Source organism: Equus przewalskii, chromosome 3, assembly GCF_037783145.1.
Source record: "Equus przewalskii isolate Varuska chromosome 3, EquPr2, whole genome shotgun sequence".
Lineage (NCBI taxonomy): Eukaryota > Metazoa > Chordata > Mammalia > Perissodactyla > Equidae > Equus > Equus przewalskii.
The window spans coordinates 58,181,681-58,209,469 of NC_091833.1; the positions used below are offsets into that span (position 1 = coordinate 58,181,681).

The 27,789-nt window shown below is 39.0% G+C and overlaps 1 protein-coding gene across 5 annotated transcripts in view; it reads right to left on the bottom strand.

Annotated features, from left to right (window-relative positions):
- FRAS1 (Fraser extracellular matrix complex subunit 1) overlaps nucleotides 1-27,789 on the bottom strand; it is a 426,477-nt gene that overhangs the window by 389,855 nt on the left and 8,833 nt on the right. The gene's annotated exons all lie outside the window — the stretch shown is intronic.

Here is a 27,789-nt window from a genome sequence, read left to right on the forward strand (position 1 = left end):
ACTCTGGTTAACTCCCTTCCATTACTGCAATGTTTATTTTTTCATGGCTTCTGCACAGGCATTTGAGTTTTAGGCTGGTACTTGTGGTATTTTTCCATTTTGGAATAACGTCATTATATCTTGAATGCTTCTCAATGCAGATAGAATATTTCTGGTTTGAGAGTGGCTCGCTCCTTTTGGCTGCTCCTGAACCAAGATGGGAATGTGACCATGGGGTTGGGTTCAGAATTTTCCTGGGGTGAAACAGTGTTTTTCAAACAAAAGGTGACTTCGAATGAAAATTACATGGATCTCATTGTGATCTTTTGTGGACATCCAGCTACACAAAAAGCAAAGGTTAAAGCCAGCTGGGTTTTTCTTTCTCAAACCACCACTCATAATAAACTACCCTTCTGTGATTTGCAGCTTCCACTCTGCAGGCAGACCACCTAGGCTGCGTATCAAAGAAAGAGCCTCTGCTAGCTTTGTGTGGATCTGCAGGAGTCACTCTGAAGGCTTCTGATACCTTTTAACCTGTGATCTATGCATGTACTTGAGGGTGACAGTACCAGACTTTACTTCAAGGAATAACACACTTCTTATGGACCATCTCTACTGTGAGGTCCTTGCAACCCACCTCCCGCTAGATCCACTGAAAATCTCAAAGACCAGCACCCTGTCAGTAATGAAGTGTCTACCACATGCCAGTCCTCACCATAATCCAGCCCACAGAACAGGGAGCTGAAGTGCGTCAGCTGGTTAAATAACATGCATCAAATTACTTCCTAAGAAAGAAGCTGAGTGGGATTTGAAGTCAGGTCTATCCCAAAGCCCCTTTTTTTCTACCACCAAAACTCTCATTGAGGGAATGAGAAGAAGCTAGAGCTCTAGAAGTACCAACCAGGGAAGCTCTTGCCTCTGAGCCAGCCAAGCCACAGGATCTCAAAATTCAAGCATTTATAATTTTTAAACATATACCTGTTTGAAAAAGCAACGCCCTTTAGAAAATCAGCAACAAAGCTCACTGAAAAAGTTCACCGTTAGTCAAGAGTAAAAGGTATTTGGACCCATTCACTCCACCCAGAGCAAGCGGGGCCCTTCAGAGCCCAGTAAATTCCATCTCTGTAGATACTGAGGAGGCACCAAGAGGAGTAACGTGAGTTCACCTATGAACTAGATTTCTCTCGATGCTGCATAATATGGATTTGCAGAGCACAAGACTCGGGTAGGGGGTGGGACATGTAGAGGCCACTGCAGGAATCAGGCTAAAAGTTAATGGTGGCATAAACCAAGACAGTGGCAGTAGAAACAGCAAGAAAGAGAGATTAAGAAATACATGAAAAGTTAAATAACCAGGCATTTGTGACAGATTAGAGGCGCGAGGGACGGATAGTAGAATTGAGAAAAATGAGTCTAAACTAATGTACGCAAGTGTTTCGAAAAACAATGAAAATAGCCCTACCTAAATGCAAATTTAAGCCCCAGATAGCCAAAAGCCCTCCCCACAAAAATAATCTTTAACTGTTAAAATTTCTTCTAAAGTCCAAATTCAATTACTTTTAACAATGCAGTTATTTCAAGTTTGACTGTGAATTAGGCTCCTGCTGAATATTAATATCCATGATTTATAAAGTACAAATTTATCCTTTATGCTGCACATAATTATAATCTTGCCATTTCCAGAATTATGCTCCTCTTGGAAGTTTTATATTTGAAAATTATGTTTAGTTAATGTACAAAAGGATAAGAGAGGCCATTCTATGCAGTGACAGCCTTTGTATCAACTAGAGGAAAAATGCCTTTCTTCCACTGTCGACTTCTAGAAAAAATTTCCCATGGTATTTGTTCTCTTAATGACAATGGGAAAATTATTTTTTGCAACACACAGCTACACTTTAGGAATAGCGTGGATTTATAGCTTCAATGATCCTGAGCATAGATGAGTTAATGGTTAGAGGGCCACGGAAACAGCATTAGCTGAACTCAAAAATGAACTAAGAACCTGACAGAGCTTAGAAAGGCCTCTTTGGCCCTCAAACCTAATTTTGCACTTAACCAGATCCGACTACCTACCAAGGTAGTTTGTAAGGCAAGTTCTGAAAATATGGGGGAAATTTTTTTAATAGAAAAAATAGCTTCAAACTTGGTATAATTTTGAGACCATGCTTTTTATCTTCCTTGCTGTCCTAAACAATCAATTGGCTCTCAAATTCCAGAGGTGTTCAGAACTTCTACATTAGCACATAGTTCAGAATTGGAAACTGGTCAGTACATTTAAAATTTTCTCTACATCAAGTGAATTAGCTCCTTCCAAGTTGCAACTTAGGGCTCATGCCTTTCATGGGGTCACAAATGCACTAGGTTTGTGTTTTGCTAGTAGTTACAACACAACTCTGTCCAGTCTATGCACACTCACAATCACTCCAACAGGGAGGAAGCACGGCTTTCGCGTCAGTTGGTTCTGAGTTACAGGTTTGCAACGTCATGGTCTTCAGTGACATTTGTTATGCATTGTCAACATGGCAGACCTCAAATAAGTTTTTAAAAAGTGCAGTATAAAGAGCTATATCCAATTTATATTTCCTCCTATTTATTTCTGTTCTTTCATAAGGAGCCAATTTCATATTATGTGTTCTCCAGGCAGGCAAAATGAGAACTCAAATGACCTGCAGTTTGCATCCCAGAGTCTGAGAAATATTAAAACCTTGGAATTTGCCAAAAAGAAAGCAATTAAAAGTCAAAATAAAGAATCCCCATATAAGCCAAGTGTAATGCAAAGGTAAGGCTCCTTGGGCTCCACCAATTTGTGAGTTTTGTTAACATACTGCCACTGAGCCCACTGGATCAACAATTCTCACCTGCCTGACTTCAGGTGCGTCTCCTTCCCCCTTCTCATGTCTAAGAGTCCCCAGAAGGCAGGGGTGGGGGAGGGGGGGACACCAGAAAAGGTCTTCCAAATATTCAAAACCGCTGCCTGCAGCCCTGTCACCACTGTCTGTTGCTATCTGACTTTTAATGCTCCTGTCGATTCCTTAGGCCTGCAAGTTGGTGGTTTTGACTTATTTATCAGGATGTCGCCGTAAGCACAAAAAGACCAAGTAAAAGTGGGTGAAACTTTCCTAAAAATACGGAATTAAAAGACCAACAGTGATGGGCAGGAGATGCAAACAGACAGTGCATAAAAGAAATGTAAATGGCCCTTAAACACATGAACACAGAAATGCAATTAAAACCATGCTGAGAAACCACTTCTTACCTAGCAAAAGTTTGACAATATATTTAATTATGCAGAGAAGAATCATTTCAAGTGAACTTAAACACAGAAACTTGACTATCTATGCTTAATGGAATCCACTCTAAAGACAAAAAAACATTGCCAGGGGGCTGGCCCTGTGGCCAAGCGGTAAGTTCGTGGGCTCTGCTTCAGCAGCCCAAGGTTTCACTGGTTTGGATCCTGGGCATGGATGTGACACCACTCGTCAGGCCATGCTGAGGCAGCATCCCACATAGTACAACAGAGGCACTCACAACTAGAATATACAACTATGTACTGGGGGGCTTGGGGAGAAGAAGGAGAAGAAAAAAAGAAGACTGACAACAGATGTTAGCTCAGGTGCCCATCTTTAAAAAAAAAAAAAGAAAAAATCTTACACTATTTTCAGTACCCATATTGATAAATTCAATATCGGTTTTCTTTATCTGATATTATCAAAGACATGTAGTAGCAAAGTATGTATTTATAATTATATTAGTGTCATTGGGAAATAAGCTTTTCAGAATAAGAGGAAAGACAGTAAAAATGAAAATATTCCTAAATTTGAAATGGAAATAAGTATAAACTCATGATTCATTTTCTCTTTAAAAGGAAATATGTATTTCCTAGCTCTGTCCACTGAAAGGGCCAGGAAACAATGATCAATCTAGTAACAATAAGCAGCTTTAAGCACCTAGACTTTGGTCCCTAAACACCATTTCCCATTTAAAGGAGCCAGAGCTCACTGAAAAACTGACTGACTCTAGGACTGGGGAGGAAATGTATGAGATAAGGACAGAACTTTTTTTTTTTTTTGAGGAAGATTAGCCCTGAGCTAACATCTGCTGGCAATTCTTCTCTTTTTGCTGAGGAAGACTGGCCCTGAGCTAACATCTGTGCTCATCTTCCTCTGCTTTATATGTGGGACCCCTACCACAGCATGGCTTGCCAGGCGGTGCCATGTCTGCACCCAGGATCCGAACCAGCGAACCCTGGGCCGCCGAAGTGGAATGTGCAAACTTAACTGCTGTGCCACTGGGCCAGCCCCTGGACAGAACATCTTTTATCCTAGAAATCAAGGAATTTGTCACAGTCTACTGGGGTCATGTCTAAAGGACTCCGTAGCAAACAAAGAAGTTCTAACTATCAAAAGATGGAACAAACTGAGCAGCAAGAACAATATTAACAGCAATGAATTGATGCCCCTCAAATATATTAAAATCTATGAATCCATAATAATACTGTTTTAAAAAGTAAAAAAGAGAGAACCTCAATGATCCCCCTTGGTGGATGCCAGAGAACCAAATCATTACTCTGAACACCGGTAAACAAAAGCGGGGGGGAAAAAAAAACCCACAAGAATTTACCCTGTCTTTCCTGTCTGAATTGTGCCTTAGGCTAACCAGAGAGATGATAAGAGACGGTTTTATCTTTTAGATAGATTTTAGCTCCTAAGTGAAGAAGGAATGACAGAATTGGAATATAAGCATTTCACTAACGTCTAATGAAATTAGGGATCCAGGTTATGCTCACTGATGGCTGCTGACATTATTAGATGAAAAGCTGATGGGTAACTTTATAATGTAGATTGATAACACCTGAACGTACTTATCACTCTCATCACAAAAAAGAGAGCTAACCATGTACCTTTTGATTGAAGTAATTTTGCCATCTACGTTGAATACTTGCCAAAAAAATTGAATGAGTCAAAGGTCTACCTACCAATTTATAGAAAATACTGAGGACAGAAAAACATGCTAATGGACCCCACAGGAATGCCTTCAGAAAAGTCTGTACTGTGGGAAACCCTATAGGACAAATGAACAAGGATCTTCAACAAATAAATTAGAAGGAAAAAAAGGTGGAGAAAGTTAAAGATTAAAAGAGATGTGTAGGCTGTATTTGTATCATGATTTAAACAATCCACATGTAAACACAATCCATGAGAAAATCAGGAAAATTTGAACACCAACAGGATAGTTGATGGCATTAAGAAATATGATCAAATTTTAAAACATGATAATAGTATATAGTTATGGTTTTCTTTTTAAGCCATTGTCATTTAGTGATATATACTAACACATTTATGAACGAAATGATCTACTGGTTTAGTGAACAGAAGACAGGAAAGTAAATAAGGCAAGTTTGGTCATGAATTGATAATTATTAATGATGGATAATGGGTACATGGGCATTTATTACACTAGTCTTTCTTCTTTTGCTTATGTTTGAAATTTCCTAAATTAAAAAAAAATTTTAATAATGCAATGTCCAAAGAAGATATACAAATGGCCAGTTAAGCACATGAAACAATGCTCAATATCATTAGCCATCAGGCAAATGCAAATCAAAACCACAATGAGATTCCAATTTACCCCATTAGGATGGCTACAATCAAAAACGCAGAAAACAACAAGTATTGTCGAGAATGTGAAGAAACTGGAACTCTCATACATTGCAGGTCGGACTGTAAAATGGTGTGGTCACTTTGGTAAACAGTCTGGCAGTTCCTCAAATGACTAAACATAGAATTACCACATGACCGGCAATTCCACTCCTAGGTATATACCCAAGAGAATTGAAAACATATGTTCACATACAAATTTGTACACAAATGTTTATGGCTATTATTCATAATAGCCAAAAAAGTGGTAACAGCCCTAATTTCATCAACTGATGAACGGACAAATAAAATGTGGTATATCCGTACAATGCAATATGATTCAACAATAAAAAGGAATAAAGTACTGATACATGCTATGACACGGATGAACTTTGAAAAGATTATGCTAAGTGAAAGAAGTCAGTTATAGAAGACCACAGAGTAATTATTTTATTTATATGAAATGTCCAGAATAGGCAACTCTATACTGACAGAAAGCAGAGAAAGTTCACCAGGGCTGAGGGGGGATGGGAAGTGCAGAAAAACACACGGGGTTAGGAGGTGACTGCAAAAGGATATTGGCTTTCTTTTTTGTAGTGATGACGACGTTCTAAAATTGACTGTGGTGATAGTTGCACAACTCTGTAAGAATACTAAAAACCACTGCATTGCATATTTCAAATGAGTTAATTGTATGTTACACAAATTCTATCATAAGAAAGCTGTCACTAATCATCATCATCATCATCATGATAATGCAGTGGTAGCCAAAAGCAAGTGGCTTAAACAATAAGGAAATATTTTTTTTCTTAACTAAGAAGAAGCTCAAAGGGTGTTTCTAGACTTGGTTAATTCAGTGAGTCAACAGCAACATTAAGGACCCTAATCCTGGTCTGTCTTTCTGCTCTGACAAGCTGCGGGTGACACTCTGTCCTTAAGCTAGGTCCCCTGATGATCAAAGTACTTCTGCAGCTGTTCCACAGCACAGATACAGTCACATCAGAGGAACAAGAGACTGACTCTTTCCTGGATGTCTTTTTGAGAACAAGGAAACATTTCCCAAAATCGTGAAACAGACTTCCAGTCGCCTGTCACTGTCCAGAATTATATCCTATGTCATGCCTCAACCAATCACAGGCCAGGCCAAGGGAACCATGGAAAGACCCAGATCATGGGCCTTCATACTGAGGGTACTAGTGTACTGCACCCTTGGGCTACATGAGGTTTCCTCAAGGGTGTAGTGAGAACAGATCATTTAAAGTAATGTCCAGATCCCCATATCCATGTTTTCTACCCTAAGAATAGGCTAAGCCTTTCACTGTTTTCCCTCTCATGTTATAAAGAAAGGCATACCTCTCACCCATCCTGAATTCTTATACAGCGTAATGCTCTGGTATGTTAAAATTTCAGTCACCATACTCAAAGGCATTTTGAAATATCACAGTAGGTGTTGAGAAAGCATATTACTCTAATAACTCACACCTAATCCTTCTGCAGATCCAGCGATTACCAATCCTTTGCTTTTACCAAAATTGAAGAGGGACCTAATCGAGCTGTCAGCTGATCATTAAAAAAAATTTAGGGGCCAGCCTGGTGGTATAGTGGTTAGGTTCACACTCTGCTTCAGCGGCCCAGGGTTCACAGGTTCAGATCCCGGGCGTGGATCTAGTACTGCCCATCAAGCCATGCCGTGGTGGCGTCCCACATAAAATAGAGGAAGACTGGCACAGCTCTTAGCTCAGCGACAATCTTCATCAAGAAAAAGAGGAAGATTGGCAATGGATGTTAGCTCAGGGCCAATCTTCCTCAGACACACACAAAAAATTTAATGACAGACCACAGTTGATCTTTGGCCTATAACTCAGAAGGAGTTCAAAGAGACTAGAACAAAATCCTTTTTCCCCCACCTACTTATTATATGCACAAGATTTCAGAGTTTACATCCAGACAAGCGAAAAATAGGAACAGAATTGATGCTGAACCCGGTCTCATATAACAATAAATAATATGCATCCTGCACGAACTAATTGAAGGAAAAAAAGCCCCATCCATCTCACTAAGGGAGCATTTCCAATGAAACTGTACTTTCTAATGTTTAACAAGTATTTATCAAAATTTGAAATGCGTTTATGTTGTTTTGCTCAACTGTGATAACTCAATCCAAAAGAAATTACTTATCACTTAAGAGCCTTATGTTTACAGGAAACATTACAAATGTTTTAAACTTAAATTTATATACATATTTTGTTGCAGAGAAGTATAACAGGGCAATTAATAAAAGACTTTCAAGCATAAAAATACATTACATGGGGATAAATTCTATGGGAAAATTAGAGCAGAAATGAAAGTCTAAGGAGAAAAGGAAACAACGTACTTTTCCTATAAAGATGAATTTTTGTGTATTTGTTATGGATGACAGCGGGAATCAAACTGCTACAGTATTCAGATTCTGTTGGAAACAATGACATTTTAGGATGAAACTGTTACAGTCATGTGCAAAAAATCTTGTCACAGGCAAAAAATTACATATATTGCAACTCACGTATGCTATGATAAAAAATTTTAGACACAAAATTGTAAATGTTGGGGCCAGCCCGGTGGTGCAGCAGTTAAGGGAGCACAGTCCACTTCAGTGGCCCGGGGTTAGGCAGTTCAGATCCCCGTTGTGGACACGGCACCACTTGGCAAGCTATGCTGTGGTAGGCGTCCCACATATAAAGTAGAGGAAGATGGGCACGGATGTTAGCTCAGGGCCAGTCTTCCTCAGCAAAAAGAGGAAGATAGGCAGCAGATGTTAGCTCAGGGCTAATCTTCCTCAAAAAAAAAAATTGTAAATGTGTAGGAAGGTATGTGGTTTTCAAAACTATTTTGAGGGGATATGAGGAAAAAAACAGAATAAGAAGGGCACTGACTTAGGCCAAAGAAAATTGACCACCAAACTTGGGTAGGGGTGGGGCTCTTCTAAAAGATATGGCTACAAGAAAGAAAAATGTCTGAAAATAGAGTTCTTTGAGGAAGGAGTAAGGGGGAAAAGGGAATGAAGCCTCCTTAGGTAACTAGAGTTTCTGACCACCCATTCTTGACCTACAATGCCCTGAGGCACCTGCCAGAGCTCAGAGTTCCCTGCCATCTACCTCCTGACTCTGGTGCCCATCTACCTTTAGCTGACATGAGCAGGTGGGTGGGAAAGCTACTGATAACATAAGGTTCTTGCCAATTTATCCCCCAGGTTTATAAGAGGCTCTGACTCCCAAGTAACGTGATTTTTTCAGTCCCCCCTAGCCATCACCTTTCGAGGTACCAAATTGCTCTGAAAGGCTAGGTGGGTGAGTTTATGTGTTGTCCAAACCTATATCTAGAATCATTGCTTTCTTTGGTGATCAGTTTTGCTACAAAGTCTATACCAGTGCTGTCCAATATGGTAGCTACTAGTCACATTTAATTAAAAAGAAATAAGATTTATAATCCACTTCCTTCCCTTTCACACTAGCCACATTTCAAATGCTCAATAGCCACATGTGGTGACTGGCCACCAGCACAGTTATTGAGTATTTTCATTGTTGCAGAAAGTTCTATCGGAAGGCTCTACCATGTTAAAAATATCTTCATTTATGGGAATTCTCTCCTCCCCAAGCCTGTCGTCCCTCGTTACAGCCTAGCTTTTTTATTATCCTTGGCCTCACACTACCCCATCCTCATAGTCTTTAAGACATGACATCAAATGTCTGAATTCTACTTGTTTTCAGGGTTGAAGCTCTTTCCCATGGGGCTCCCAAGCCCCAAAGAAATCAGGGAATGTAGCTAAACACCAGTTTAACAGATCCAAGCTCTCAGTGTCAGTGAGGGAGGTTTTGCTTTTCCAGCACAGGAAAGGAGAACAGATTGTAAGAAGGCACATTCCAGCTCCACCTGCCTGCACATCCCAGTTTCAGATCCGATCCAGCAAGACACCCTGGGACAGCTTTAAGAGGTAATGGAACTATGAAGAATTTAAAAGGGAAAAAAAAGCATAGTCTCGCCACACAAATGGAAGATTAGGCGTGAACTGAAAATAAATATTCCATAACTATAAAAGAATTTCAGGCAGTAAAGTGTTTGTGAGCCCAAAATGAATGCATCCCAAGATGCATCTCAAGGAACGCTTACATGTATGTGCTCGTACAACAGACTGTGCAGTTTAAACGATGTATTCATGGCAAAAGCAGATATGAGCACAGGAAATACTACTTCACACAGCATTTCCCAAAGCAGATACATCACCAGCTGTTCACATGTACAAACTCTGGACGTTAGAATCTATCTTATTAAGAGAAAACCTATTCCACTTACAAAAGGTTTGATTTTTTTATTGACACCCTGCCTATGACAGAAAAATTGATTTTAAATATATATGACAAGGAAACAAGACTGAAAAGCTTTGCCCAGAGCACTTACCTCTGCATTCTACTCTTTCTCTTACACGCCTGAGCGCACCAGCCTCTTCTGTAAGCAACAGTGCTGCACACGGCATTATGCCTCGTCCTCTAACCTGCAGCGGTAGTACCGACAGGAATGCTCTCTGCAGCCCCAGGGGAATACATCAACCAGGCCTCTCCAGGCATATACATTGCAGTATCTATTTTGGCTCTTCACAGACCTTTGTTACAAGTTCCTGTTTCTTAACTGTGTTCCAAACAGGTGAGTTTGCCAAAGAACTGAGTTACCAACTGAGATGTCGTTCCATTTGTGTGGCATAAGTTGTGCATCATAGCACACCTCTTAATGCTTGGGCCCACTCAGGGATTGAGAAAATGGCAGTTTTCAAGACAAAACTAATGGCAGAATAGCTTTTATGGTTCCAAAAAAAAAAAAAAATTCATCAAATACAATAAGGAGATGATTGTAAATATTGAAGATGGAAGCTCTTAGTTCTGGCTCCTAATTTGCTTCCACGTTTTATTTCATCATCATTTTGGGGTAAAAACTGAAATGTTAGTACAGAGGCATGTAGAGGAGAAAGCTGGGGCATATACAGTCATGTATCGCTTGACGACAGGAATAGGTTCCGACAAATGTGTCATTAGGTGATTTTGTCATTGTGCAAACATCATAGAGTGCACTTAGACAAACCTAAATGGTGTAGCCTACTACAGATCTAGGCTACAGGTCTAGACCAAGGCTATATGGTACCAATCTTACGGGACCACATCATATATATGGTCTATCCTAGACTGAAATGCCATTATGTGGCACATGCCTGTACAAAAAAGAAGAAATACAGAATTTAAAGAACATAGGAAAAAGCAGAGACATAGAATAACCTCTATACTAACACTCAAGCTACTTCAGACATCTATGCACAAAATTCTTACAACATGATACAACAAGAACAAGAAACAAAACAAACCATGAAGCTGCATTTTGTAAGAACTGTTCTAGCTATTAAAAGCCATGCTACAGCAGTGGCCCCAAAATTCTTTTCCAAAATATCCTCTTAATTCACATTTCTGTTTCTTTGTTCTTTCTCCCCAGCAGAGCCCCAAGTTTCCATACAATTCTCTTACATAAATGCTCATATTCTGAACTCACACTGACAGAGAGTGACATGGGTCTTTCCACCCAGGACATCCTCAAGACCCTAGCCTTTCCTGCCCGATCCCCATCTACACTCCTTTGTCTGAAATACCAAAACCCATCCAATATCTCTCTGCTTTGAAAGAGCGGCATCTATAATCCTTCAGCCATAAGGACACTCTCAACTATACAAAACCCATGCTGAGAAATATCAGCACCAGCACGAAATGCAACTTACCTTACACCCAAACACTGAGCTGCTAACCTTCTACCTTCTAAAGACAAATAGGCTGAGTCGTGATTTCCTTTCCCTAAAGGCAGTCTTTCATTGAAACAGACATTTTTCTAAAATATACAGATGGCCAACAGGCACATGAAAAGACGTTCAACATCACTAATTATTAGGGAAATGCAAATCAAAACCACAATGAAATGTCACCTGAAGCCTGTCAGAATGACTATTAATAAAAAGACAAGAAATAACAACTGTTGGAGAGGATGTTGAGAAAAGGGAACCCTCATACACTGCTGGTGGGAATGTAAATTGGTGCAGTCACTATGGAAAACAGTATGGAGATTCCCCAAAAACTTAAGAACAGAACTACCATATAATCCAGCTATTCCACTGCTGGGTATTTATCCAAAGAACTCAAAAACACTAATTCAAAAAGATATACACACCCCTATGCTCATTACAACATTATATAGCCAAAACTTGGAAACAACCTAAGTGCCCATCAACAGATGAATGGATAAAGAAGATGTGGTATATATATACACAATGGAATACTACTCAGCCATAAAAAAAGATGAAATCTTGTCATTTGCGACAACATGGATGGACCTTAAGAGTATTATGCTAAGTGAAATAAGTCAGACAAAGACACATACTGTATGACTTCACTCATATGTGGAAGCTAAAGAAACACACACACAAATACAGAGAACAAATTGGTGGTTACCAGAGGGGAAGTGGGGGGTGGGAGGAGGGCAAAAGGGGTAAAAGGGCATATTTGTATGGTGACAGATGGTAAACTAGACTTTTGGTGGTGAACACGATGTAGCCTATAGAGAAGTCAAAATATAATCATGTATACCTGAAATGTACATAATGTTATAAACAAATGTGAGGGAGGGAGAAAGGAAGGAAGGGAGGAAGGAAGGGAGAAAAGTTTAATCTACAGCCACTACAGGGCATTACATTAAGGATAGAGAAATGATCAAACTCATTAACTTACTTCCAATATCACAAAACTCCTATCTTTCTTCCACACCTCCAGGAGTCAAAGGTGGGAAAAAGGACACTGTAACTCCAAAATGGCTAGCAATGATAGCTCTTTCAGATAATAGTCTAAAGCTCCTAAACACTTGAATTGCCCTGGCTTACCGTAGTCTGTTCTCACCCCTCTTGGTAAACAATGATTTTGCCACGGAAGTCATACATCAAATCACCGATTCATTTCAGAGGACTGGAGAAATGTTTTGCCCTGTACACTTTGAGCTCCATCTTTCTAGTCAATACATTTTCAGTCTCCATTACAAACTGTTTTCCCTTTCTACTAGTCATTTATCAAAGTAAAATAAATGGAACAAAGAACTAAGCACCCAAGAAATGTTCCAAACAGGCACTTCAAGAAAACAATAAAACATTCCATTTCAAAATGCGTTAACATCTAACCTATCACCCATTTACTTCACCATCCCCCCACAAATTACCAAAAAGGACATCAACACGACCCTAATTCATCAAACATGTCCATACTTTTGCTGAGTATCATTTTCAAACAAGTAAAGGTTTATTGTAGAGTGAAATGGGCCCAACTACCTTTCTTTCTCAACATCAGAAAAAAGCAAGTAACATGGATGTTAGTCTCAGGCTGAGCACAATGGGGATAGTCAAGAGACAGGAGACCTGGTTCCGATGATGCTTTCTCCAGCCTTGTTGATTAGGCCAATCAAGCAGATGGTAGCTCTCATTTAAGACTTAGTAAACAAGCCACACTGCCTCCAAATGTCTTTATCCTTGTGGAGAACATGTGCTCCTCTCTCTGGCCAGCATGCTCTCATTGTTGGAACTGCCCTCTTGGTAGTGTGGTAAATCATAAGGCTGCTTCTTCCTCCATGAAGATATGATTATACCTAGGCGTATGATCCTTGACTCAAGTTAGACCAATCAGAATTTTCCCTAGAACTTTGACTGGAGCCCCAAAAACAGGCTCTCTGCGAACATGAATTATTTGAACTATGTAAACCAATGGTGCCACCACAAAGAGGCTGCTTGAGAATATGCCAAGCCAGAGTAAAGCAAAGCCAAGAAAGGTGTCATATGAACACACAAATGTAGCTGCATCTGGAGCTAAACCCTTGGACTTCCAGGTTAAGAGATCAATAAATTACGGGCTCTCTTTATGCCAGGTGAGTTGAGTTTCCATCACTTACACTAAGAGTCCTAATAATGTAATTTCCACATACCTTCTCCTGCTTTGCTTCTATCTTTGAAAAACAACCTTGTCTAGGTTGTCCCTGCTATTTATGGTCTGATCCTGCTCCATCCATCTTGTCCCTACTTGATTTTCTCCATCCCTCATCTTTCATTCTCTTAATTTCTATCTTCTCTCTTTCTGGTTCCATAACCTCTACTTACAAGCTTTCTCCCTCCTTTTGACATAAAATGGGTTTCTCCCTTTTATCAGACTCAAATCACAAAAAGGCACATTTGTAAAAATAGTTTAATCACAGGGTTTGAATTGAGTACTCTGCCTTTCACTTAACATTCCCTCATAAATGTATCTACACGGCTAAGTGCTCTTCACATCTATTATTTTAATGGCTATATAATGTCCCATGTCAACTTTATGATGATTTACTTAACCAGTCCTCTAATATGGACACTTAGATAACTTCTTAGTTTGTAACATAAATAATGCTGGAAAGCATACTTCTTCATGTATAATTTTTCTTTCTTCTAACTTAATTTCTTAGGGCAAATTCTCAGAAGTCTCATCAAAACTGATTTGATGATTTAAATTCTTTTCTAATAGGCATAAGGTGATATTCCATTATGGATTTAGATTTTACCTGGTTATTAACAATGATTCTTAATATATTTGCCTCTTGTATTTTCTCTTATGTGAACTCTTTCTTCTTATTTTTAGCCAGTTTAATTCCTAAAGTTTGGTGATATTCTTAAATATTTGCATGAATTCTTTATAAACACTAAATAGTTCTTTAAAAACACTAATTCTTTGAAAATCTATATTCTATTGGGTTTTTTTAGTTTTACCTTGTTAGATAGTTATAAATTTTTATCAAATTTGTCAATACTGTCTTCTATTCCAACAACTTTTAAAAATCATTCAAAAATCAAGTGTTGGTTTTATCCTTACATTAGAATTCTTTACTAATACTAGCTAATAGGAGTGAAAATTGGTACAACTTCCCTGAAGGGCAATTTGGTAATATGCGTTAAATGTGTACACAAATATGCTTTAAAAAAATATGACTCAAAAGTTGTATTTCTAAGGAATTTACCCTCAGGAAATAATTGAAATTTACCCCCAGGAAGTAATTTACCCTCAAAAAATAACTGAAAAGTGTGCAAGGATGTTCACCACAGTGTTGCTTACAATACCAAAATATTAGAATTAATATGAATACCAATCAATAGGGCTGGCTAAAATAACTTAGTCTATCCATGATGGATTCACGACGTAGATCTAGATGAACTGACAGAAAAGTATTCATTACACAGTATTAAATAAAAAACAAGCGACCAAACAATACGCATATTGTGATGCCTATTTCTATTTCACTCACACACACACACACACAGAAAAAGTTCTGCTATAAATTCATCTAACATTTAGGAGTAATTATTTTTGTTTGTGGAATTATAGGGATCAATGGAGACCTTTCCCTTCTTTTTATCTTTTTGCGGTTTGGTTTTTTAAAAAACACTATTGTTTACCCTGTTGACATTTTCTTAACTTAATAATTTACTTATCGTACAAAAAAAATGGAACTCTTAGTTTTAAAGATACACTCTCCTTACTAAGGTATCCTTGACCTTAATAAGTTTGCATAAATACACCCCACAGGAATACACACGCCTTGATGCTCACAGTATTTCTGTTATTATGCTTTATATTTATCGTCTGATTATTATTATTAAGGTTTTTCCTCCAAGTCATCAGTGAAACAGTAAGAAATATAAAGACTTTTTTTCTTCAACAGCTTAATTCATTCTACCAAAGTGATAACCGAAGCAGCCATTTAACACGAGTCTCTCTCATATGCACTTGAGTTATCTTATTCCCATAAAAGATTCCTCTCTCTTCTCCTCCTAAATCCTCAAGCTATTAAGAATCTTTTCTAGCAGTTCATGTTTTTCAAAAGGTTCTACTATTCATTAAAATATCCTACCACACTTGACCTTTCTCTTAAAAAACACATTTTAAATGTAGAAATTGATAAATCTGATAAAACTCTAGAAAAAAACAAAAAGATAGTAAATTCTGTTGTCCAGCAGGGAGAAAAATTATACTCTTCAAAATCTGGGGTAGTATATATAAAATAACCAGGTTTCCATTAAAAAATTACTTTTAATACAGTACAATGTACTATATCCTAAAACTATCCAGAACATAATTTAATCTTTGCAAATTGTGAAGGAGAAATGAGAAATGCCAACTAGATTAAAGAGGAGGGAAAAAGTTTATTACCACCACCTCAGGGGGCATCATTATGAACATCAGTGTTAAAGGAGTGGATTAATGTCTATTAATATGAAGTTTTACTTGACATAATGCCAGATGAACCCATTTTTGCTGAACTCATTAATAATGAACATAACAGTACTGACTCACTGTAGGAATATGTCTGCTAACTGATCTTTTTTTTTTTTTAGCAATGATGATCAGTCACATGGAGCCACCCACACCCTCTCCTAAGATTAAGAGAGCAACTACATCTGGACCTGGTGAGAATGAGGAGAGAGAGGAACCTGGCAGAGGAGGGTGCCATGATATCTCACTTCCGACAACACACTCATCAGTTTCTAGTGACAGAGTTAGAATTCAAGAGCAAATGATTTCCATTTCAAAGGTTCCCCATTGCCTACAGAAGGTAAAACAAATGCCTTATTCCAGGCCCTATGTGATCTGGAGTTTAAAAGTCCCTTCTCAGTGTTTCACCCATCCCTTCTCACACTTCAATCAAACTGGACTACCTTTGCCATTTATGCTTTCACTCATACTGATCCTCTATCTTAAGAGCCTTTCCCACATCTCTCCCAGTTCTAAACTGACCCATATTTCAAGGCCAAGATCAAAAGTGGATTCCTCCAGGAATAATAGTATTCTCAAAGCTAGCATGTACTTACTACTTACTATATTCCAGGTACTTTCATGTATTATCTCATTTATCTTTGCAACAGCTCTGTAACATAGGCACAACTATTATCTCCATTTTGAAGGTAAAGTAAGTAACTTGCCCAAAGTCAAACAGTAGTGAAGAGCTCACACTCAAACTCAGGAGTCTGAATCCAGAGCTCAGGTCCTTACCCATGCTGCCATACTCCTATAGTGACACTCATCCCAAAGATCTTTGAATTAAGCTCATTATCTGACTGTATAGTATATATTGGTTATAAAATCCTATTTATATTGGCTTAAACAATGAGGGAATTTCTTAGCTCTTATAACAATTTCCCAGGAAGGTTAGTTCCTGGGCTGGTTAAGTCAGCAGATCAACAAGCAAAATCCTTTAGGAACCAAACTGTTTCCATCTTTCTCCTCCATCAACCTCTGTGTGTTAGAGCAAGGTATTCTAGTGGTTGCAAAATGGTTGCAATAGCACCTGGGATTGCATCTTCAGGTGCCAATGTTCAAAGAATAAGTTTAAAAATCTCCCATTAGTGAAATTCATCATAATACAGGCACACCTTAACAAACATGGAAAATCCCAAATAAGCAATCTCAAATTACACCTGAGTTAGAAAAAGAACACACAAAGCCCAAAGTCAGCAGAAGGAGAGAAATAATAAAAATCAGAGCAGAAATAAATGCTATCGAAACAAAAAAGGCAGTAGAAAGGATCAATGAAACAAAGAGCTGATTCTTTGAGAAGATAAATAAAATTGACAAATCCCTAGCCAGACTTACAAGGAAAAAAAGAGAGAAAGCTCAGATAAACAAAATTAGAAATGAAAGAGAAGAAATAACAGACACCACAGAAATGCAATGGATTATAAGAGAATACTACGAAAAACTATATGCCAACAAAATGGATAATCTAGAAGAAATGGATAAATTCTTAGACTCTTACAACCTCCCAAAGGTGAACCAAGAAGAAACAGATAATCTGAATAGACCAATCACAAGGAAAGAGATTGAAACAGCAATCCCAAAGAATCCAAAGAACAAAAGAATAAAAATCCCATCCCAAAGGATAAAACCCCAGGACCAGATGGCTTTCCTGAGGAGTTCTACCAAACTTTCAGAGAGGATTTAACACCTATCCTTCTCAAGCTATTCCAAAAACTGAGGGAAGATGGAACAATTCCCAACACATTCTATGAGGCCAACATCAGTCTGATACCAAAGCCTGACAAGGACAACACAAAAAAGGAAAACTACAGGCCAATATCACTGATGAACATAGACGCAAAAATCCTCAACAAAATTTTGGCAACCAAAATTCAGCAATACATCAAAAGGATCATACATCATGATCAAGTGGAATTTATACCAGGGACACAGGGATGGTTCAACATCCGCAAATCAGTCAATGTGATACACCACATCAACAAATTGAGGGATAAAAACCACATGATCATCTTAATAGATGCAGAGAAGGCATTTGACAAGATCCAACAGCCATTTATTACAAAAACTCTTCACACATGGGGATAGAAGAAAATTACCTCAACATAATAAAGGCCATATATAACAAACCCACAGCAACATCATACTCAATGGGCAAAAACTGAACGCCATCCCCCTGAGAATAAGAACAAGACAAGGATGCCCACTATCACCACTCTTATTCAACATAGTACTGGAGGTTTTGGCCAGAGCAACTAGGCAAGAGAAAGGAATAAAAGGAATCCAAATAGGGAGGGAAGAAGTGAAACTCTTGCTGTTTGCAGATGACATGATCTTATATATAGAGAACCCCAAAGAATCCATCAGAAAACTAATATAAATAATTAACAACTACAGTAAATTTGCAGGGTACAAAATCAACTTGCAGAAATCAGTTGCTTTTCTATACTCTAATAACAAATTTACAGAAAGAGAACTCAAGAATACAATTCCATTTACAATTGCAACTAAAAGAATAAAGTACCTAGGAGTAACTTTAACCAAGGAGGTGAAGGACTTATACAATGAAAACTATAAGATATTACTGAAAGAAATTGATAATGACATAAAGAGATGGAAAGAGATTCCATGCACATGGATTAGAAGAATAAACATAGTTAAAATGTCCATACTACCCAAAGCAGTCTACAGATTCAACGCAATCCCAATCAGAATCCCAATGACATTCTTCATGAAAATAGAAGAAAGAATCCTAAAATTCATATGGGGCAACCAAAGACCCCGAATTGCTAAGGCAATCCTGAGAACAATGAACAAAGCTGGAGGTATCACAATCCCTGACTTCAAAATGTACTACAAAACCATAGTAATCAAAACGGCATGGTACTGGTACAAAAACAGGCACACAAATCAATGGAACAGAAGTGAAAGCCCAGAAATAAAACCACACACCTATGGACAGCTAATCTTCAACAAAGAGGCCAAGAACATACAATGGAGAAAAAATAGTCTCTTCAACAAATGGTGTTGGGAAAACTGGACAGCCACATAGAAAAGAATTAAGGTAGACCATTATCTAACGCCGTACACAAGAATAAACTCAAAATGAATCAAAGACTTGAAGATAAGTCCTGAAACCATAAAACTCCTAGAAGACAATATAGGGAGTACCCTCTTTGACATCAAACTAAAAAGGATCTTTTCCAATACCATGTCTTCTCAGACAAGGGAAACAAAAGAAAAAATAAAGAAGTGGGAGTTCATGAGACTAAAGAGCTTCTGCCAGGCAAAAGAAACCAGAATCAAAACAAAGAGACAACCCACCAACTGGGAGAAAATATTTGCAAATCATATATCTGAGGGGCTGGCCCCGTGGCCGAGTGGTTAAGTTCGCGCGCTCCGCTGCAGGCGGCCCAGTGTTTCGTTGGTTCGAATCCTGGGCGCGGACATGGCACTGCTCATCAGACCACGCTGAGGCGGCGTCCCACATGCCACAACTAGAGGGACCCACAACGAAGAATATACAACTATGTACTGGGGGCTTTGGGGAGAAAAAGGAAAAAAATAAAATCTTAAAAAAAAAAAAAATCATATATCCGACAAGGGGTTAATCTCCATAATACATAAGGAACTCACACAACTAAACAATAAAAAAAGAAAAAGCAGCCTGATCAAAAAATGGGCAGAGACTATGAACAGACATTTTTCCAAAGAAGATATACAGATGGCCAAGAAACACATGAAAAGATGTTCAACATCACTAATTATCAGGAAAATGCAAATCAAAACTACACTAAGATACGAATTTATGCCTGTTAAAATGGCTATAATCACTAAGACTAAAAATAACAAATGTTGGAGAGGGTGTAGAGAGAAGGGAACCCTCATACACTGCTGGAGGGAATGCAAACTGGTGCAGCCACTACGGAAAACAGTATGGAGATTCCTCAAAAAACTAAAAATAGAATTACCACATGACCCAGCTATCCCACTACTGGGTATCTACCCAAGCAACTTGAAATCAACAATCCAAAGTAATATATGCACCCCTATGTTCATTGCAGCACTATTCACAATAGCCAAGACATGGAAACAATCCAAGTGCCCACTGACTGATGATTGGAAAAAGAAGATGTGGGAAATACATACAATGGAATACTACTTAGCCATAAAAGAAGACAAATCCATCCCATTTGCAACAACAAGGATGGACCTGGAGGGAATTATGCTAAGTGAAATAAGCCAGTCTGAGAAAGACAAACACCAGACGATTTCACTCATATGTGGAATATAAACAAACACATGGACAAAGAAAACAGTTCAGTGGTTATCAGGGGAAAGGGAGTGGGAGACGGGCACAGAGGGTGAAGGGGAGCACTTATGTGGTGACAGTCAAGAAATAATGAACAAGTGAAATCTCACATGGATGGAAACTATTATGAACTCAATAAAAAAAAAATCTCCCATTAGTGGAGAATCCTTCTTCGTCCTGAGGTTTCCTTCTCGTGAAGGGATATCAGCATATTAGTTCAGGCCCTTCTTATCCCTCGGAAGGTGGCACGATTGATCTAACTGGTAAATTTAAAAGACTAACTGGGCATGCTTAACTCAGTTCTGTCTTCCTTCCTCTTCTAGGGAACAAATCTATCAACCAAGAGTGTAAGTTTCCCTCTACTTCTCCAAAAAGCAATTCTTACCTGAGCAGCCCTTGTAGGTGAGAAAGCTGCCACAGGGAAGCTCTGTCTGTGAACGCATAAGTCTGCCCGATTCTGGGGGTTCAGAAGCAGTAAGCCCATTTGGCTCAAAATTAAAGCTATATCTTCCACCTTAGCTTCATTGATGAACGAAGAAAGTGATATTTTTACTTCTATATTTAGTCTTTGTTTTCTTTCTCAAGTTGTTCCGAACTGGGGGGAAAGAGGTGCTATTTATGGGGATCCTTTCAAGGACCCCAAAACTTAGCACACTTCCATGCATATCACATTGACCACAACTAGGTTATATACTCACTCCTAAACCAATACTGGCAAGGGAACGTAAACCTCCTAATTAGCTTACACTTAGGACTTACACAAGTCACGTGGGGAAGGGGTGGGGACTGGAAAAACAATTAGGTCTTTGCCCACAGAGAAAAGGAGAAAACAGGCTGTTGGGTAGGCCACCTAGGGTCTGCTATTACATGACCTGGGGATATAACTCATATCTTCCAACACAGGAAAGTTGATCCACAAACATCTGGAATCTGGTTGGATCACCACTACTACATATACCTCTGGCAAATATGACAGAGAGGTTTCTTTATAGCCGCTAACTTCAGGTTAGGGTTTCCTCTGTTCCTGTTTTCTCATCTCTTGGACCAAGTTCCCTCTGGATTAAAGGCAAACTCAGTACAGTAAGAGCATCAAAGAATAAGTATGCATTTCTGTTAATAATTGTCTCCTGCTCACTATTACAAAACCATTTCAAGAATTTAAGGTACAAGGAACTATGAAATCTGCTCTCCAACAGACACCTTCTCCCCAGCCCCTCCCCCACCCATTCAATTTCCCTTTGGCAGAAAGGAATGACATAAATTTAATAAATAACCAATCTTGGGAGCTGTCAGGAAAGAACTCATAGGTCATGGCCCAAACTCAAGGGCCCCCTGGGGACTGACAATAAACTGTTTCTTAATATTAGAGCTTTTCCCTTTCCTCCTTCCTTTCATTTAGTTTATAAACTCTGGAAACCTAAAAAGTCATTGCTAAAAAGAACTTAGCTGGGATACCAGAGGCTATGCACTTATTTTACAGAAAACTGCTCGGGCTTTTTAAAAAGTATTTTGTGCCAATTTTATATTTAAGTGTCCCTTCCCGTCACAGAAGCAAAATGCCAGCCATATGAAATTTTTAAAGCCAACTTTTCTTCAGACATTTGTCATTCAAATTCCAAGAAAACATAAGCTGGCTTAACTCATAATTGTCATTAGATACTTATATATTATCTTTTCCCTTAGTAAGCAGAGAGCTTTAAAAAGTAAGTAAACTATGACATAAGGTGTCATAAATGAGCGACAGTTCTTTTCTGGGGAATATATACATATGTACATATAAATGTGCAATATATAAAATAAACATATGTATATGTATATATTTTGTAGTTATAAACAGACAAATGGAGAAAAAAGCCAAAATGAGATACTAGGTTGTAAGGCAATTCGGAGCAAAAGCGAAGCAAACTTTAAAGTTTGAACAAGATAATATGGCTGCCAAGCTCAGCTGCATCTTCTAAATTCAAAACAAAGCGTAAGAAATGTGTTAACTTAAAACATCTGTTTCTACCACAGAATATGAATAAGAATGAGAATACATATGGATTATTCACCAATATAAGAACAAAATCTCTTGTAGTATTCTTAGAAGATATAAATTCCCAAAGAGAAAACTAGCACATCTGATTATGACAGACAATTTATAAAAACCCAGCGAGAAAGAAGAAGCATCTGAGGCACCTAGAGCCCAGTTCTCACCACCAGGTACCCAAGGGTATAAAATTGCTCCCTCTGAAGAAATGCATGGGAGAAACCCTTGACCGTACTCTGGAGTCAGAAGGTTTTCTCACCCTCTCTAAGGGCTTCCTTAGGTAGAAACTCACAGCTCTAACCTTGAATCCATACAAGTAAGAACTCAAATTAGAAGGGCCCTTGGAAGTCATCTCAACCAAGCCACCACTATCTCATTTCTGATGCTGGCTGTCCAGTCTCCACTTGAGTACCTCTAGTTAAAGGAAGTTCATTACTTCCTAAAGTTTGTTCGAGCACCTGGCACAGTGCTGATGTGCCGCTGGGTTTTCTGCCAAAGAATAAAGTTACCCCAGGATAAGTACATTTCAATAAAGAGTACCCTCCCCACTTAGAAGTATATTATTCACTATTTAATAACAAATGAAGAAGGACCAGAGGCTAACCTCCACTGAGCACTGTTGCTCACAAGCACTGGGCTAAGTGCTTCGTGTTGATCTCCTTTAACCTTTACAGCAACCCTGTGAAGTAACAGTTCATCTCCATCCTACAGATGTAAAAACTAAGGTGACGGTCCAACCACCCACGCCCCGGGAAGAACCTAATAAAGGAGAATTGTTTCCTGGTGGTGATGCCAAAGGAAAGTGAAATTCTTCTTACTCCATATAGTTGGAAAAGAACAGGAGAGAGGTGAAAACTTTGAAATAAAAAATGTATCTTCCTCCTCACGCTCAACGCCCCTATCACAGTTAAACATACTAACTAGGTAGTTTCCCTCTGATGGATTCCTATCCAGCACAGTCACACTCTCTCTTCCACAAGCCCTGACTTTAGAGAAGGTTGTGAGAGCCCAGGCGAGCATGGGTATTGTGTAAGAAACACACCCCAAAATAGATTATGCAGCGTTTCTGGGTATTTTGAATCCCTTCTGGTAAGTTCTGACCTGAGGGATGGAAAACAACTCTCATTTATGACACCTTATGGTGTTACCTTGTCATAGTTTACTTACTTTTTAAAGCCCTCCGCTTACAAAGGAAGGGAAGACAGTGTTAAAGAAAGGAGAAGAGAGACAGCTGAAGTCAGTCCATAACTGAGATGGCTAGACGTGGCTCAGAACCAAATCAACTCAGAATGTCACCACAAGTCACACAACTGTCAAAAGTGAGGCAACACAACACACTGAGGTGAATATATACACGTATGTGTACATATATATATATATATATATATAATATAGCACACGTATATTTGTAAGGTAGAATGACCCCCTAAATGTTTCTTGCATCGTGTGGTGAATTTAGTGCACACGAGTGCAGGAGAGCCTCAGTTAAGTGGGAAGGGGTTGGCCAGGGACAGCTGGCTTTTGCGGGAGGTCAGGACAGAGACTGGCAGAGACAACTGCATGGCAGGTGCAGCGGGGTGGGGGGAAGACATAGGACTGAAGGTGAAAGAGGCTAGTTGAGTTCAGAGACAACAAGCAGACTGGCTTGGCTGTGAAAAACAGTATGCTTGGTGAAACGGCTTTAGAGTCAGAACTGGGTTTGAACTCCCTCTTCCTCTAGCACTGACTAGCTGTATAATTTTGGACATGTGACTTACACTTTCTTAGCCTCAGTTTCTTTATTTGTAAAAAGACAAAACCTACTTCCTAAGATTGTTGAGGGTATGAAATACATAGTAGGTGCTCAATAACTGTCCCTTCCTGCTCATCTTCGGGGTTGGTAAAGAGGAATTTTGTTATGGCAGAAAAGCACAGGCCAAGCACCGCATCTGGGTGTCTTCCCCATTTTATCATCTTTACAAAAACCCATTTCACATAGGAGGCAACAGAGATTCAGGAAGCTTATGTCACTTGCTCGACGTCACAGAGCTGGTTTCTAGTGGGGAAGGAAGAATCAAAATGTCTATCGGACTACAAGGGCCCTGAATGTTCCACTATATCTGGCAGCTTCCTGGGCAAAAAGTGATGAGATTGAAAAAGGTTTCAGTGGGAGGAATCCTCACAAGACAGGTTGAGGGTTAGCAACCAGCAGCCAGTGCCTAGATCCGCCTTCTCACTTGCTTGGTATGTTTTATGGAATTCTTCTGGGTAAAGCTGATGCTTTGCCATTTCCAACCAAACTCGCCCTCCGCTTCCGCTCACTTGCCTGAGAAACGAAGGAACCTCAAGAACTTCTCATCCCTGCCATAGTTTCCTCACCTAAAAAATGGAGAGTTCGAACCACATGATCTCTGAAGTCACTCCCAGCTCCAAACTGTGTGTGGGTTTGGGACAGAGACATCATGCCACCATCTTCACAGCCAGCTCCTGACAGTTGAAGCCTCTTACCACAGAAACCCCCTGACCCCAAAGAGCTGTTTAATCAGAGAACCCTAGAATAGTATATAAATGTTATTAAACTGCTTAATTCAATGCATAAATACACATTCATTTAATGGCACTGATGTAGGTACAATGCTTTTCTTCAAGACCAGGTCAAATGGGGAGAGAGCAGCAACGAATTGTGCAGATAATTAACTATGTCCACTGTGCATCACCTACCGTTTCCAGTTTGAAATTCCTTAAAACAAAAAGAGAACTTAAAGTGATTGCAAATAAATCTGAATGCAGAATCTCTCTAGATTTTTGTGTTTTTCCCCAATCTTTTATAGTTGTCTCTTTCACACTTAATTTGACAGCAAATTTTTAGTGACTCACCTCTATGGAGTCCTGTTAAAGTATTCAGTATAGTTTCCCTAGAAACAAGAACATTATTTCTTTTCACATTCACATTTCAGCAGTTTAATTAAACTGTAAGTCAGATTTTGTCATTCCTCTGCTCTAGCTCCTCCAATGGCTCACCCAACTTACTGAAAGGACAAGCTAAGGCCCCATGTGCTCTGTCCTCTGTCTATCTCTCTGATCTCGTCTCCTGCCATCCTCCCCCTGGATCATGCACTCCAGCCACTTTGACTTCCACCCACTTCTTCAAATGGCCAAGCAAGCTTCTGCTTCAGACTTTACACTTGCTATTCCCCCTGTCCGGAATTCTCTTGCCCTGATATCCAAGGGGCTAGCTCTTATAACAGCCTCTTTCAGGCCTCTGTCCAAATGTCACCTTCTCAGTGAGGTCTTCCTTATCACCCTATTTCAAGCAGCCACCTCGTCCCCTTTCCAGCCTTTTCTATCTCTCACTCCCATATTGTTTTTCTCCATAGCACTTATCTGACATTCTACATCTTTTACTCATTCAAATTCAAGCTTCATGAGGACAAGGATTTTGTCTGTTTGTTCACTGCTGCATTCCCAGTGCCTAGACCAGCAGGTCAGTTGTCACTCAATAAATATTTCTTTAATAATAACCTTTATTATTGTAATAAATGTATTGTCTTTCTGACTGAATCACAGAACTACAATAATAGGTACATCAGGCTTGAGGAGGTTTAGGAACAAACGTGGCAGAGAAGCCAGCTGGAGGGGTCAGGAGTGTGCTGGTGCACTAGAGCACAGCCTACTTAGCCCTGAGCAGCCATGAGCCCTGCGATCAGCCAGGACACAGAACTGAGAGGAGCAAGATCATTTGTTAAATGCAAATTAACTAGACAGTCTCTCCTTTAACTTGATCAAACTGACCTCTCCAAGTACTGGATGTTTTCATATTCAAATGTACAATAACACATAGTAACATCAAATATAGAAGACAGTCTAGCCACTTTTTTTCAGATAAAGGTGGAATAACAGAAGGAAGACAGGTTGTCTGGCTCTGGTCCACCACTCACTGGTCAATTACCTTTAGCAAATCTCTTAATCTCTCTCTCATCTTTGGTTCTTCATTAAAAAGGGGGAAGGTACAGGGGCCAACCCAGTGGCATAGCGGTTAAGTTCACGTGCTCTGCTTAGGCGGTATGGGGTTCACAGGTTCGGATCCCAGGTGTGGACCCAGCACCACTGGTAAAGCCATGCTGTGGCAGCATCCCACATAAAATAGAGGAAGATTGGCACAGATGCTAACCCAGTGACAATCTTCCTCAAGCAAAAAGAGGAAGATTGGCAACAGATGTTAGCTCAGGGCCAATCATCCTCACAACAAAAAAAGGGGGGAGGTATAAAATAATAGGTGACGTGCCTATTTCACTGGTCTACTTTCAGCATCAGATGGATCAATAGCTATGAAAATATATTGAAAAATTATGAAGCACCCTATCCAATAAGCAATTCTCTCTGTATTAACATGGATAACTGACTTGTCTATAACATCTACTATAGCTCCCGAAAACTCATGATGTACTTGATAGCACTTTGATTTTAAAATGATTCTAAAATGTATTAAAGAATAAACAGAAGAAAAAGTAGGCTTTTAAGGGCACAGAATGGGGGAGAGAGGGAAAATGGCTTTCTCCTGATTCTTTAATAGAAAAGCACAAGAAAGAAGAAAAACATAAATCTCCAGAGCAGTAACTATATTACATAAAGTTCAGATTCAAGAATATTACTGTGAACATCAACAACTGTCTCAACTCTGGGATATTTCACATATTTCTCATCTATTTCAACACCACAAGGATAATCCAAGATGACTTACTAATATACAAGTCAATAGCAGGTTGTGATGTAAATGAGCAAACACTTTCCAACCATCTCAGTTGTTTTTATTACAGCATTTATTAAACCAAAATAAAAAAGTGGTGAAGAATGACCTGTCACACCATTTATTAGGGTTGATGGAGTGTAGACAGTCTTTTCAATAAGGCTTTAACACACTGTTATGCACCATGGTACCTTATTAATGAAAAGAAATGCATGAGACTTGCATCAGCTTTTCCCCCAAGTCATCCTGACATTAAATTCAAAATCAATTCTAGTCTACACAGCAAGGATTCAGAGATAAAACGTTAATTTGTTTGTTGTTTACCAAAACTTAAATTTATAATTCAAAGCAACAGTCAGGAATCCTCCATATTTTACTCAATAATCATACATTTTTGGAGGGGGTTCAACAAAGAAGCAAATACAACATGAAGATAAACAAACTATGTCCTAGTTCATATCTGACAACAGAATGGGATCTAATTTTCTCTCCGACTGAAAGAACACAAAGGACAGCCAGAGAATGCAAATTATGTATTGGGTGTTTGAACTTCTCTTCCAATACCTGAGTACTGGAATGGAACTAATTCACTCTGGAAAAGGTATTAAGTAATTGAGCATGACTGTGCCAGGATGAGGGATAATCCTCAAAATGTAAAGGAAAATAAACATATTTTACAATGATAGAGTTGCCTCATTCACTCAGTAACCTCAATCAAGCATCTCACATTC